This window comes from Thalassophryne amazonica, chromosome 20 (genome assembly GCF_902500255.1).
Source record: "Thalassophryne amazonica chromosome 20, fThaAma1.1, whole genome shotgun sequence".
Classification (NCBI taxonomy): Eukaryota; Metazoa; Chordata; class Actinopteri; order Batrachoidiformes; family Batrachoididae; genus Thalassophryne; species Thalassophryne amazonica.
The window spans coordinates 32,510,053-32,524,062 of NC_047122.1; the positions used below are offsets into that span (position 1 = coordinate 32,510,053).

Here is a 14,010-nt window from a genome sequence, read left to right on the forward strand (position 1 = left end):
AGACAGGAAGCACTTGCACCCCAATGACTTGGACCTTCATCCTCCTGCAAAGCTTTCAGAGAACAAAAACTAATTTATTGTGACTGACTTATTTCTATTTTTATTTGATAATGTGACAACATAAGGGCCAAAGAATGTCTTAAAATAGTGAAATTTGAGCTGTATTGACATTATAACAGTAAGTATTGTTATGTATGCGGTACATTGTGATAGCCTTGGAAGAAATACCCTGTGCACTGCCTCAAAAGTTCAGATTTGTTGAATTTTGATTGTGTACCACAATGACCTTTGTGCGACCAGCAAACATACGCTCATAGGCCAATTTATTAGGTACACCTTGTTAGTATGGGGTTGGACCCCCTTTTGCCTTCAGAACCGCTGTAATTCTTCATGTCATAGATTCAACAAGGTGTTGGCAACAGTCGTCAGAGATGTTGGTTCATACTGACATGATAGCATCAGCCAGTCGCTCATTCAACCATTCTGTACAACTAATCTGTACATTCTCCTTTGACATCAACATCAACAAGGCATTTTTGTCCACACAAATGTCACTCACTGGATATTTTTTCTTTTTCAGACCATTCTCTGTAAACCCTAGACATGGCAGTGTTCTATGCATTTTGACCTCGGTTATATCAGATGGTTGTCTAATCACAACTTGACTTTTTGGGTTTTGCAAATGGCTTTTTTTTTACATATGAAAAAAAATTACATATTTTACAAAAGCACATTTACTTGTAAACATCAACACACACCTCACATTAATGTCTTTGGTTTTACATAGAATGAATGAGTCAACCAATCAGCGTTAGCGGAGGCTCATTTTACCCATAATCCCTTTGGCATCTGTGTGTGTTTGTTACAAAACTTCAGAATTAGTGCATTATTTAAAATAAAAAATTATGTATTATATTTTAACTTTGTACAAATTACAGAATTGTCATTAATGTAGTTGTTCTATACAGAATAATTTGATTTATAAATCAAAACCATAAGTCAAAACTGCTTTATTTTCCAAGACCTCTGCCTCATAGCGGAACTGCTGTATGCGGTTAAGGGTTTTTTTTTTTTTTTTTTTTTTGTGAGACAACCTGGTGGTCAGGCTCCCTTTGGTAAGGCAGAGTAAAACATGTAGCAAATAGGAGCTTACAGCAGGTGGAGCAGTCCATAAAGACAGCAGTGGTGATTCATTGTTTGGGTTTGTGATTGCGGTGTTAAAACTCAATTTTGAAAGTTATCGGTTATCAGTTAGCTGTAGCTTCCGGTAAATTTTAGGGTGGTTTATCGATTTAGCTTTATAAAAGATAACTTTTCAGTTAGCTGCTTAGCTGTTATTGAAGCTAACGTTTTGGTTAGATGTGCCCACCACTGGTCATGATACTCTGGGAGAAAGCCTGTTTGCTGTTTTTACAGGCTGCTTGAACATGTAGATCTATTTCTTACATTGGAAAATGTCAGAATACATTATTTTCAGAAGATAATAGACTTTTTTCTAATGTGCCAGAATCGTGAGAGAACTGTGTGAGGAGCTCCGTGACACCGCTTGGCATCTTCTTTGGTGGAGTAGACTATAAAGATGTAATCTTGGAAATCATTCCGCAAGTGATGAGTGCCCTGTTCATTTTTTTTCCTCTTTTGTATTTTGTTCTCATCAGTGGAGCTGGAAGGCTCTATTTTTATTTTACTTTGACAGAGTCTGTCTTGATGTGTATGAGTCTGTTCTGGAACAGAACAGCACCGTGCACCTCTCTGCTGTTTTTCAGGCACGCAGATGTATTAAACAGTTATGTTCACGATGGATGTGCACACGCACTAAATTTTGTCACAGTGGAAAGCAGCTGCTGTTTTTACCATGACTGCATCAAAATGAACAGTTATCACTTAAAAATGAGTCATCATAACACAACATGAAACATTCCAATTATTCTGCAGCTCTGTTCCATTCAAGCGCAGGGATGTTTTGTTCAAACGCTGTCAGAAACACTCAGATGCTGTGTTTTGGTGCAACATTTCCTTTGAAATATACAAGAATGGAAATAATGCACGCCGCTATCCAGCACCAAAATCTCAAAGAATGAAAGTATGTTACCTCAAGAATTTTGATTTCCGTTCTGCCATTTTCTTCATAAAAACCTCCCTGTTCCCTGTCACAGAGACTGCAGCATTGTTTTTAGCCTCTGATCTGGTCAATCCCGTGACAGTCAGCGTCGATCAAGTCGGGTGTGCCTCGGCCTCCGTGACGCTCGGCGCTGGCGTGCCTCCTCTCTGGATGGACTAGCGATCACAGGGCCCCACACGTTGGGATGTTTTTCTGGCTGCTCCTTCTTGCCTACATGGGCTGCAGTCACCACCAAGACGAAACAAAAAAGGCAGAGATCGTCCTCTGATCATTGGGCTTCGTGTAACACTTGTGTTTTGTCATGGTTTGTGTCATCTGGATGTAAACAGGACAAAATAAAGAGCTGAAGTTGTTTATATGAAATTTCCCTGAAAAAATGGGTTTGCACACGGTCAGATTCCCACCAAGTCTCATGCTAAAACATCACAAAATGATGCTGTAGCAACATTTTTCGATTATCTGGGGAGAACCTGCGGTTTTATATGATAGAATAATCGGAACTTGGAAACACATTTTGACAGAAATCCATTTACAGATGGAGGTTTTGCAGCCCTACATACAAAGAAAAGACGTATATACCACAATCAGATAAGAACGGTTTATGACAATCTTGGGTAACATATGGACAAATCAACAAACATTCTAAATAGTGATAATACCACAATCAGATTATCTTAAACTTAAGCCGGTGTCGCCAACCGAACAGTCCCCCTAAAAATCGGTCCCCCCGATGACGCTGTTCACCGATTATCAACCTTGTTTCTGCTTCAAACTGCACTCCAGTCATCATCTATCTCAGGGACAGATATCTGAAGCTTTCCACATAAATTCAGCATTATTTCATCATAAAGGCAGCGGAAGTGATCAGAGCTAAACGGCTAAACGAGCTGCTAGCTGATGCGTTCAGTGTGCATCGGTCATTTCAAAGTGTCACAGAATTTTGCCTCGTTTCTACTTAAAACAGCCTTGTTTCTGCTTAAAAGTGACTTTAGAATGATTTAAGAGGTTTTATCTTTATCATCTGATGGTTAATAATCCCATTAATCCATTTGATTGTGTTGTGTGGGCCGCTGAAGAGGAGGTACTGCTGGCCCACCACCAGAAGGCGCCCTGCCTGAAGTGCGGGCTTCAGGCACGAGAGGGCGCTGCCGCCTCAGGAACAAGCCGTGGTGACAGCTGTCACCCATCATCCGTGACAGCTGTCACTAATCAACACATCTGGTATAAAAGCAGGAAGACACCTCCACCAAACTGCCGAGATATCATCTTCATCTGGAGGTAATACTCTCAGCCCTTTTTGTGAGATCTATAAATCTGTTATTGTGAGTGTTCGCAGGAGAACCGGTCGTTTTTGCGGAGGCTGTGCAAGACGGCGCTCCTTTTCATCTGAGACCGCTGCAACGTGTTGAGTGAGAGGTGGAGGTGGCATTCCCACCATTGTTACTGGGTGTTCACACACCCACCCTTTGACTGTCTTTTGCTTTCTGCCAGCAGTACCAGATCCGACACGCCAGGAAGGTGGCCACCTGGGGACTCCGGGACTTGGCGGCTCCAGTATTCCTCGGGTTCAGGTGGCGGTGGAAATCGTGTGGTTCCGGTTCGTTTCCAGACGGGCGTCTCTTATCGTCGAGCCTGCCCACACGACACCTTTATTAATTGACTGTTGCACATTCTGAATCTGCTGTGTTTGGTTGTGACATTCACAACAGTAAGTGTTATAATTTGACTCCTTCCATTGTCCGTTCATTTACGCCCCCTGTTGTGGGTCCGTGTCACTACACTTTCCCAACAGGATATCTCGGCCAGCGTCATGGACTCCGAGGGGCGTCACCAGGCTGTTGAACAACCAATGGGAGAGCAGGGAGCGCAGGCATCTGCAGGAGGCGTGATTGGTGAGCTACAGCATATTCTCACCGCCTTTACGGCTCGGATGGATCAAATAGCCGAGCAAAACATTCTCCTGAACCGCAGGGTGGAGGCTCTCTCCGCGCAAGTGGCAGCGAGCGCTCAGGGCGCTGCTGCAGCTCCTCCTCCTGTCGATCCTGTGCTAGATATTAATGTTTCAGTGGTGGTTCAACAACCCCTCCCACCATCCCCTGAAGCATACATAAGCCCTCCTGAGCCGTACGGAGGTTGTGTGGAGACGTGCGCGGACTTTCTTATGCAGTGTTCGCTCGTCTTCGCACAACGTCCCGTCATGTACGCGTCAGACGCAAGCAAAATAGCTTATTTGATCACTCTGCTTCGGGGAGAGGCACGCGCTTGGGCTACGGCGCTTTGGGAGCAAAATTCACGGCTCCTTCACACATACACTGGGTTTGTGAGGGAGTTTCAGAACTGTGTTTTGATCACCCTAACAGGGGAGAGACCGCTTCAACCGTGCTGCTGTCGATGAGACAGGGACGCCGGAGCGCAGCCGCTTATGCAGTCGACTTCCGCATCGCGGCTGCGAGGTCCGGCTGGAATAATGCTGCGCTCCGCGCCGCCTTTGTAAACGGACTGTCGTCAGTCCTAAAGGAGCACCTAGTGGCCAAGGATGAACCGCGGGAATTAGATGGGCTTATTGATCTCGTTATATGGTTAGACAATCGGTTGGAGGAACGCCATCGGGAACGAGACGAAGGACGTGGCCGGGCGCGCGCCGTCCCTCTTCCTTCCGGGTCCGAGAAAGGTCCGCCCTTCCCATGCTCCCTGGCCTCTACGTCCCGTGGGGCGACAGCTCCCCCTGCTGATGAAGCTATGGACACGAGCAGGGCCACATTTAGACCACCTAATAGACAGAGGAGGTTTCCACGCGGGGCGTGTTTTGTTTGTGGCTCAATGGAGCATCAATTGAGCGATTGCCCCGAACAGTTAAACACCAACGCCCGCCCCTACAGACTGGGCTTAGGGTGGGCCAAAAAATTCACGTGGGACACACACATATTGCCGCACGACTCCCAGTTACAATCCTTAGTGGGGATTTAACCCTTCAGGCCTCAGCACTGGTAGACACAGGGTCAGAAGGGAATCTTTTAGACAGCAGATGGGCCAGGGAGGTAGGACTCCCTCTGGTCGCGCTACCTACACCATTGCAGGTGCGAGCACTAGATGGCACCCTACTCCCTTTACTCACACACAAGACACCACCAGTAACTCTGGTAGTGTCAGGGAATCATAGGGAGGAGATTGAGTTTTTTGTGACTCCTTCTACCTCCCGTGTGATTCTGGGGTTCCCCTGGATGTTGAAACACAATCCCCGGATTGATTGGCCGTCCGGGGTGGTGGTACAGTGGAGCGAAACCTGCCATCGGATGTGTTTGGGATCCTCGGTTCCTCCCGGTTCCCAGGCTAAGGAGCAGGGCCAAGTTCCCCCCAATCTGTCGGCGGTGCCGGTTGAGTACCACGATCTTGCTGACGTTTTTAGCAAGGATCGGGCACTCAGTCTTCCCCCGCACCGTCCATATGATTGTGCCATCGATTTGTTGCCAGGCGTGGGGTTCCCGTCCAGCAGGCTGTACAACCTCTCCCGACCTGAGCGCGAATCGATGGAGACCTACATCCGGGACTCCTTAGCTGCCGGGCTGATCCATAACTCCACCTCTCCGATGGGAGCGGGTTTCTTTTTTGTGGGAAAAAAAGATGGCGGTCTTCGTCCATGCATTGATTATCGGGGGCTGAACGAGATCACGGTTCGCAACCGATACCCGTTGCCTTTGTTGGATTCAGTGTTCACCCCCCTGCATGGAGCCAAAATCTTCACAAAGTTGGATCTTAGGAACGCATACCACCTAGTTCGGATCCGGAAGGGAGACGAATGGAAGACGCCATTTAACACCCCGTTAGGTCATTTTGAGTACCTGGTCATGCCGTTCGGCCTCACTAACGCCCCCGCGACGTTCCAAGCTTTGGTTAATGATGTCTTGCGGGACTTCCTGCACCGATTCGTCTTCGTATATCTGGATGATATACTCATCTTTTCTCCGGACCCTGAGACCCATGTACGGCATGTACGTCAGGTCCTGCAGCGGTTGTTGGAGAACCGGTTGTTTGTGAAGGGCGAGAAGTGTGAGTTTCACCGCACTTCTTTGTCCTTCCTGGGGTTTATCATCTCCTCCAACTCTGTCGCCCCGGATCCGGCCAAGGTCGCAGCGGTGAGAGACTGGCCCCAACCTACAAGCCGTAGGAAGCTGCAACAGTTTCTCGGCTTCGCAAATTTCTACAGGAGGTTCATTAAGGGGTATAGTCAGGTTGTTAGCCCCCTGACGGCCCTGACCTCACCAAAAGTTCCCTTCACCTGGTCGGATCGGTGCGAAGCCGCGTTTAGGGAGTTGAAACGCCGGTTCTCGACTGCACCGGTCTTGGTGCAGCCCGATCCTGGTCGCCAGTTTGTGGTTGAAGTGGACGCCTCTGACTCAGGGATAGGAGCCGTGCTATCCCAGAGTGGAGAAACCGATAAGGTTCTTCACCCGTGTGCCTATTTTTCCCGCAGGTTGACCCCAGCAGAGCGGAACTATGACGTGGGCAATCGAGAGCTCCTTGCGGTGAAAGAGGCCCTTGAGGAATGGAGACACCTGCTGGAGGGAGCGTCTGTGCCTTTCACGGTTTTCACTGACTACCGGAACCTGGAGTATATCAGGACCGCCAAGCGACTGAACCCCAGGCAAGCCCACTGGTCACTGTTTTTCGGCCGTTTTGACTTCCGGATCACCTACCGCCCTGGGACCAAAAACCAAAGATCGGATGCCCTGTCCCGGGTGCATGAACAGGAAGTCAAGACCGAGCTGTCGGATCCACCGGAACCCATTCTCCCGGAGTCCACTATCGTGGCTGCTCTGACCTGGGATGTGGAGAAGACCATCCGGGAGGCCCTGGCACGGAGCCCGGATCCCGGAACAGGGCCGAAGAACAGACTATACGTCCCACCAGAAGCCAGAGCTGCCGTTCTGGACTTCTGTCATGGGTCCAAGCTCTCCTGCCACCCAGGGGTGCGTAGGACCGTGGCTAGTAGGTCCGTTCTGCGCTTCTGGTGGGCGTCCCTGGAGACTGATGTCCGGGCTTACATCCAGGCCTGCACCACCTGCGCCAGGGGCAAGGCTGACCACCAGAAAGCACAGGGACTTCTACAGCCACTTCCTGTGCCTCACCGCCCCTGGTCCCACATCGGTCTGGATTTTGTCACGGGCCTCCCGCCGTCCCGGGGACACACCACCATACTCACGATAGTGGACCGTTTCTCCAAGGCGGCTCACTTCGTGGCCCTCCCGAAGCTCCCGTCGGCCCAGGAGACGGCGGATCTCTTCGTCCACCATGTTGTCCGGCTGCATGGGATACCAACAGACATCGTTCGGATCGCAGTCCCCAGTTCTCCTCGCAGGTGTGGAGAAGTTTCTGCCGGGAACTGGGGCCACTGTAAGCCTCTCTGTCTGGGTATCACCCGCAGACTAACGGACATGGTCGAACGGGCCAACCAGGAGTTGGAGCAGGCCCTCAGGTGCACGACCTCCGCACAACCCGACGGCTTGGAGTGAACATCTGGCCTGGATCGAGTACGCTCATAACAGCCAGGGTGTCCTCTGCCACCGGCCTCTCCCGTTTGAGGTGTGTCTGGGGTACCAGCCCCATTTGTTTCCTTTGGTTGAGGGAGAGGTCGGTGTGCCCTCGGTCCAGGCCACCTGCGGAGATGCCGTCGGGTGTGGCGCACCGCACGTTCGGCCTTGTTGAGGGCCCGGACGAGGGCTAAAGCCCATGCAGACCGTCGACGGTCCCCGGCCCCTACTTACCAGCCCGGGCAGGAGGTGTGGCTTTCCACCAAGGACATTCCACTCCAGGTCGAGTCCCCCAAGTTGAAGGACCGATTCATTGGACCCTTCCCCATCCTCAAGGTCCTCAGTCCTACCGCAGTGAGGCTCCAACTCCCGGCCTCACTGCGGATCCATCCGGTCTTTCATGTCTCCAGGATAAAACCGCATCACACCTCGCCCCTCTGTGCACCCGGTCCAGCGCCGCCTCCTGCCCGTATTATCGACGGGGAGCCGGCTTGGACAGTTCGCCGGCTCTTGGACGTCCGTCGAATGGGCCGGGGTTTCCAGTATTTGGTGGACTAGGGAGGGGTATGGACTCGAAAGAACGCTCCTGGGTGAAGAGGAGCTTCATCCTGGACCCGGCCCCTGGCCGATTTCTATCGTCGCCACCCGGACAAGCCTGGTCGGGCGCCAGGAGGCGCCCGTTGAGGGGGGGGGTCCTGTTGTGTGGGCCGCTGAAGAGGAGGTACTGCTGGCCCACCACCAGAAGGCGCCCTGCCTGAAGTGCGGGCTTCAGGCACGAGAGGGCGCTGCCGCCTCAGGAACAAGCCGTGGTGACAGCTGTCACCCATCATCCGTGACAGCTGTCACTAATCAACACATCTGGTATAAAAGACGGAAGACACCTCCACCAAACTGCCGAGATATCATCTTCATCTGGAGGTAATACTCTCAGCCCTTTTTGTGAGATTTATAAATCTGTTATTGTGAGTGTTCGCAGGAGAACCGGTCGTTTTTGCGGAGGCTGTGCAAGACGGCGCTCCTTTTCATCTGAGACCACTGCAACGTGTTGAGTGAGAGGTGGAGGTGGCATTCCCACCATTGTTACTGGGTGTTCACACACCCACCCTTTGACTGTCTTTTGCTTTCTGCCAGCAGTACCAGATCCGACACGCCGGGAAGGTGGCCACCTGGGGACTCCGGGACTTGGCAGCTCAAGTATTCCTCGGGTTCAGGTGGCGGTGGAAATCATGTGGTTCCGGTTCGTTTCCAGACGGGCTGTTGGGAAAGTGTAGTGACACGGACCCACAACAGGGGGCGCAAATGAACGGTCAATAGATGAGCCAAAATATAACAATTTAATGTTGTGAATGTGCACAACGAACATACAGACAATCACAGAATATCATAACAGTCAATACACAGAGGTGACGTGTGGGCAGGCTCGAGGATAGAAGACGTCTGTCCTGAGAAGAGCCGGAACCACATGATTTCCGCCGCCCCAGAACCTGGTGAATACTGGAGCCGCCAAGTCCCGAATTCCCAGGTGATCACCGTCCCCGACTGTCGGATCTGGTACTGCTGGCGAAGAACAAAGACAGTCAAGTGTGGGTGTGTGTACACCCAGTAACAACAACGGTGGGAATGCCACCTCCACCTCTCACTCAACACGTTGCAGTGGTCTCAGAGGAAAAGGAGCGCCGTCATGCACAGCCTCCACCAAAACGACCGGTTCTCCTGCAAACACTCACAATCACAGATTTATAAATCTCAAAAAAAGGCTGAGAGTAGTACCTCCTATGAAGTATGATATCTCGGCAACGGGTGGAGATGACGGTCTGGTCTTTATGGAGTGAGATGATGTTGAGTAGATGGGTGACAGCTGTCAAGAGGTAATGAGCGACAGCTGTCACCCCCGGCTGTGTCCATGGCGGCAGCGCCCTCTCCTGCCTGAAGCCCGCACTTCAGGCAGGGCACCCTCTGGTGGTGGGCCAGCAGTACCTCCTCTTCTGGCGGCCCACACAACACGGGCGTCTCTTATCGTCGAGCCTGCCCACACGACACCTTTATTAATTGACTGTTGCACATTCTGAATCTGCTGTGTTTGGTTGTGACATTCACAACAGTAAAGTGTTATAATTTGACTCCTTCCATTGTCCGTTCATTTACGCCCCCTGTTGTGGGTCCGTGTCACTACACTTTCCCAACAGATTGCTTTGGGTGAAGAGACTCCATCTCAGACGTGCTGCTGTGGTTCGAAATGACACATGCACAGCAGAGGTGGGCAGATCGATCCTAATATTGATAATATCGATACCAATGCTGGTATTGATATTGAACGATCCTTGTGTAAAAAGATCAATACTCAAGCTTTTTCTCTCCTGCACGCACTGACTGCTGTGGATGCAAATTCATCAAAGTCTACTCTCTGTAAGAGCAGCGCTGCGCTGTGTCACACAACACGGAGCAGCACACCCTCCCCCCCGGTCTTTTGTTGTTGCGCCATCACATGGCTCAGTGGCGCCAGCCAACAGCCATGCAGGTAGGATCAGTCTGGTCTGCCCACTCAGCGCTCTCCTCGAGTCAGCCCTCTGCCTCAGGAGATTTTGTTTTAAGTTGTGTTGAGTGATATTTTTTTAAACAAAAATGTTGATTGTGATAATAAAGTATTTTGTTGTCACGTACAATGTTTGGCGAAATTCTATCCTAGGTCTTTTGGATCCTTTGGATCTATGAAGCTTAAATATGAAAAAGTATCGGTATCGGTATCAATATCGGCGATACTGGGCCTGTATTTACTTGGTATCGGATCAATACCAAAATTCCCAGTATCACCCACCTCTAATGCACAGATGCAAAAGGTGGACTGATTTTTAGGGGCAGACCATTTGACCTGAGACACCAGTCTTGGATAATATATGAACTAACAATTATGTCAAGAAAGGAGTAATAATATCACATTCAGAAAATGTCAGGAGTCTCATGGATAAAGTATGAGAACATGAATAAGCATATCAAGGAGTGATAATACCACATGCAGAAAACCTTAAACCCAAGACAGTCTTGGACAAAGTATGAGCAAATTAACAAACATGTCAACGAGTGGTAATGCAACTCTCAGAAAACTTTAAAAACCGAAAACGATCTTGGACAAAGTAAAACCTTAAACCTTTTGGACAATCAGACTAGATTCCTTAAAGCAGGGGTGGGCAATTAATTTTTACAAGGGGCCACATAGGGAACCTGAATTATGTCCAAGGGCCACACCATCGATAACTCGGCTGTCTCCCATTACAAATTTTTACAAAAAATTACCTATTTAACAGCTTTTATAGGTCATTTTTATTATTGTAATAATATGTAAATATTTAAATATACCTAAATAAACCTCTCTAATGATTTGCAACACACAAGCTTGACATTTTTAATATATGTAATAATAATCACAGACCTCATGAGGGCCGGACAGAGACATGCAAAGGGCCGCATGTGGCCCCTGGGCCGCAGTTTGCCCAGGTCTGCCTTAAAGCCACGATAACCTTGGATATCATTGCATCACGCTTCCATCATCCACACAACGGCATTCAGAGAATTTGAGAAATGTGGTAATGTATCTTCTTATCAATAGTAGTTTGGAACATTCAGTGGAAAAAGCAACATCAACAAAGAAATCTAGTTTCCCTTACTGGAATGTGTGACAGGCTGACAGTTAGCAATTAATATAAATCATCAAGATAAAGAAAATCATTTGAAAGAGCATTTCCTTGGAATTTCAAGAATATATACACACATACACATCATGGGGAGGTAATGATCTAATGGTTGAGACCAGAGGATTCTCGGTTCAAACCCCAGCCAGACCGGAAAATTACTAAGGGCCCTTGGGCAAGGTCCTTAATCCCCTACTTGCTCCTGGTGGCAGCACCCTCACATACTGTAAATGTGTGCGTGAGTCTGTGTCTGTGTGAATGAGTGAATGTGAGACATAATTGTCAAGTACTTTGAGCTTCTGATGCAGATGGATTAGTGCTATATAAATGCAGTCCATTTACCATTTTTACATTTGTCTTCACAAATTTATGGATGAGTAAAATAGAGAGAAAAATGACTATGTGCAAAAATGTCAAAAAATGTCAATTGCCATGGAAACGGTCATGACCTTGACCTTTTACAGCAATGCCAATATCATAATTGTGTTTGCCATACGCAGAAACAAAGGAATCCATATCTGATTTGTTGTCATACCATTTTTAGATTTTATTTCACTGTTCTGCATTGGTTCGTACGCACAATTTTCTCAACCTTAGTTTACATTATGTGCAATAAATTGCAACATCTACTCTTCTCAGACAGCCATCACATATCCATGAGAAAAAGTATGGTATCCTTTGTCACGTTTTCTGTAACGACTAACCCCTCTGACTGACAGTCGAAGAGCGTGCTTCTCCATCTTTTAAGCAATATTTCTCAAGAATGTGTCAAATTTTTATTCACTGGATGCAATGTTGACACATGTTGGTTAATATACAGTAAAATATATATAAATTTTCAGATGCAGCTATTTGGCTGTTATATAAAAATTTGATGTCTGAAGTAAGTGCAGCAAATGTGAACAAGATAATAATGGTAAGACTCAAAGCAAAGAAGAAAAGTTAAAATAGCACCACCAACAATTCTAGGGTGGTAAAGAGCTGCACAATCCAGTGCACCACACAGAACACAATATTCAGTTCACATGCCTCATGTATAGAGCAAGGCATACGTATGGTGCATCCAGAAAGTATTCACAGCACTGCACTTTTAACGCATTTATGTTACAGCCTTATTCCAAAATGAATTCAATTAACTGTTTTTTACACACACAATACCCCATAATGATAATGTGAAAAAGTTTTTGTTTTTTAGGTTTTGCAAATTTATATATATATATATATATATATATATATACTAAGAAATCACATGAAGCACAAAATTGACCTTAGCTTTATCCAGTTTCCACTGACCTTCTTTGAGATGTTTCTACAGCTTAATTGGAGTTCACCTGGGGTCAATTCAGTTGATTGAACATGATTTGGAAAGACACACACCTGTCTACATATAAGATCCCACAATTGACAGTGCATGTCAGAGCACAAACCAAGCATGAAGTCAAAAGAATTGTCTGTAGACCTCCAAGACAGGATTGTCTCAAGGCACAAATCTCGGGAAGGGTACAAAAACACTTCTGCTGCTTCGAAGGTCCCAGTGAGCACAGTGGCCTCTATCATCCATAAATGGAAGAAGTTCAGATCCAGCAGGACTCTTCCGAGAGCTGACCGCCCATCTAAACTGAGCAAGTGGGGGCGAAGGGTCTTAGTCAGGAAGGCGACCAAGAACCCAATGGTCACTCTGAGTTCCAACACTCCTCTTCCAGAAGGCCAACCATTTCTGCAGCAATCCACCAATTAGGCCTGTATGCTAGAGTGGCCAGACGGAAGCCATGCCTTAGTAAAAAGGGACATGGCAGCGCACCTGGAGTTTGCCAAAAGGCACCTGAAGGACTCTCAGACCATGAGAAACAAAATTGTCTGGTCTGATGAGACAAAGACTGAACTCTTTGGCATGAATGCCAGGCATCATGTTCATCACCTAGCCAATACCATCCCTACAGTGAAGCATGGTGGTGGCAGCATCATGCTGTGGGATGTTTTTCAGTGACAGAATCTCTGAGGCTAGTCAGGTTGAGGGAAAGATGAATGCAGCAATGTACAGAGACATCATGGATGAAAACCTGCTCCAGAGCGCTCTTGACCTCAGACTGGGGCGATGGTTCATCTTTCTGCAGGACAATGACCCTAAGCACACAGCCAAGATATCAAAGGCGTGGCTTCAGGACAACTCTGTGAATGTCCTTGAGTGGCCCAGCCAGAGTCCAGACCTGAATTTGATTGAACATCTCTGGAGAGATCTGAAACTGTCTGGACACTGATGCTCCCCATCCAAACTGAAGGAGCTTGAGAGGTGCTGTGTAACTGCCCAATGATTGGTGCACCAAGCTTGTGGCATCATATTCAGGAACACTTCAGGCTGTAATTACTGCCAAAGCTGCATCAGCAAAGTATTGAGCAAAGGGTGTGAATACTTATGTACTTGTGATTTCTTAGGTTTTTTTTTAATAAAAGGGGGAGGTCACCGGGGCCCTTAGGTTGAAACCGCGCATGTGCGAAAACACACACACACGGTCAGCCTTATATATCACAATCTGCTGTATATACACTCAACAAAAATATAAACGCAACATTTTGGTTTTGCTCCCATTTTGTATGAGATGAACTCAAAGATCTAAAACTTTTTCCACATACACAATATCACCATTTCCCTCAAATATTGTTCACAAACCAGTCT

General features: G+C 47.7%; 1 long non-coding RNA gene across 1 annotated transcript; it reads left to right on the top strand.

Annotated features, from left to right (window-relative positions):
* The first annotated feature begins 355 nt into the window (after window positions 1-355).
* Window positions 356-12,631, top strand: LOC117502128. Its single transcript, XR_004558190.1, has 3 exons — window positions 356-485; window positions 6,097-6,102; window positions 12,619-12,631. It is a non-coding gene; the product is annotated as an uncharacterized LOC117502128 (long non-coding RNA).
* Window positions 12,632-14,010: the final 1,379 nt, after the last annotated feature.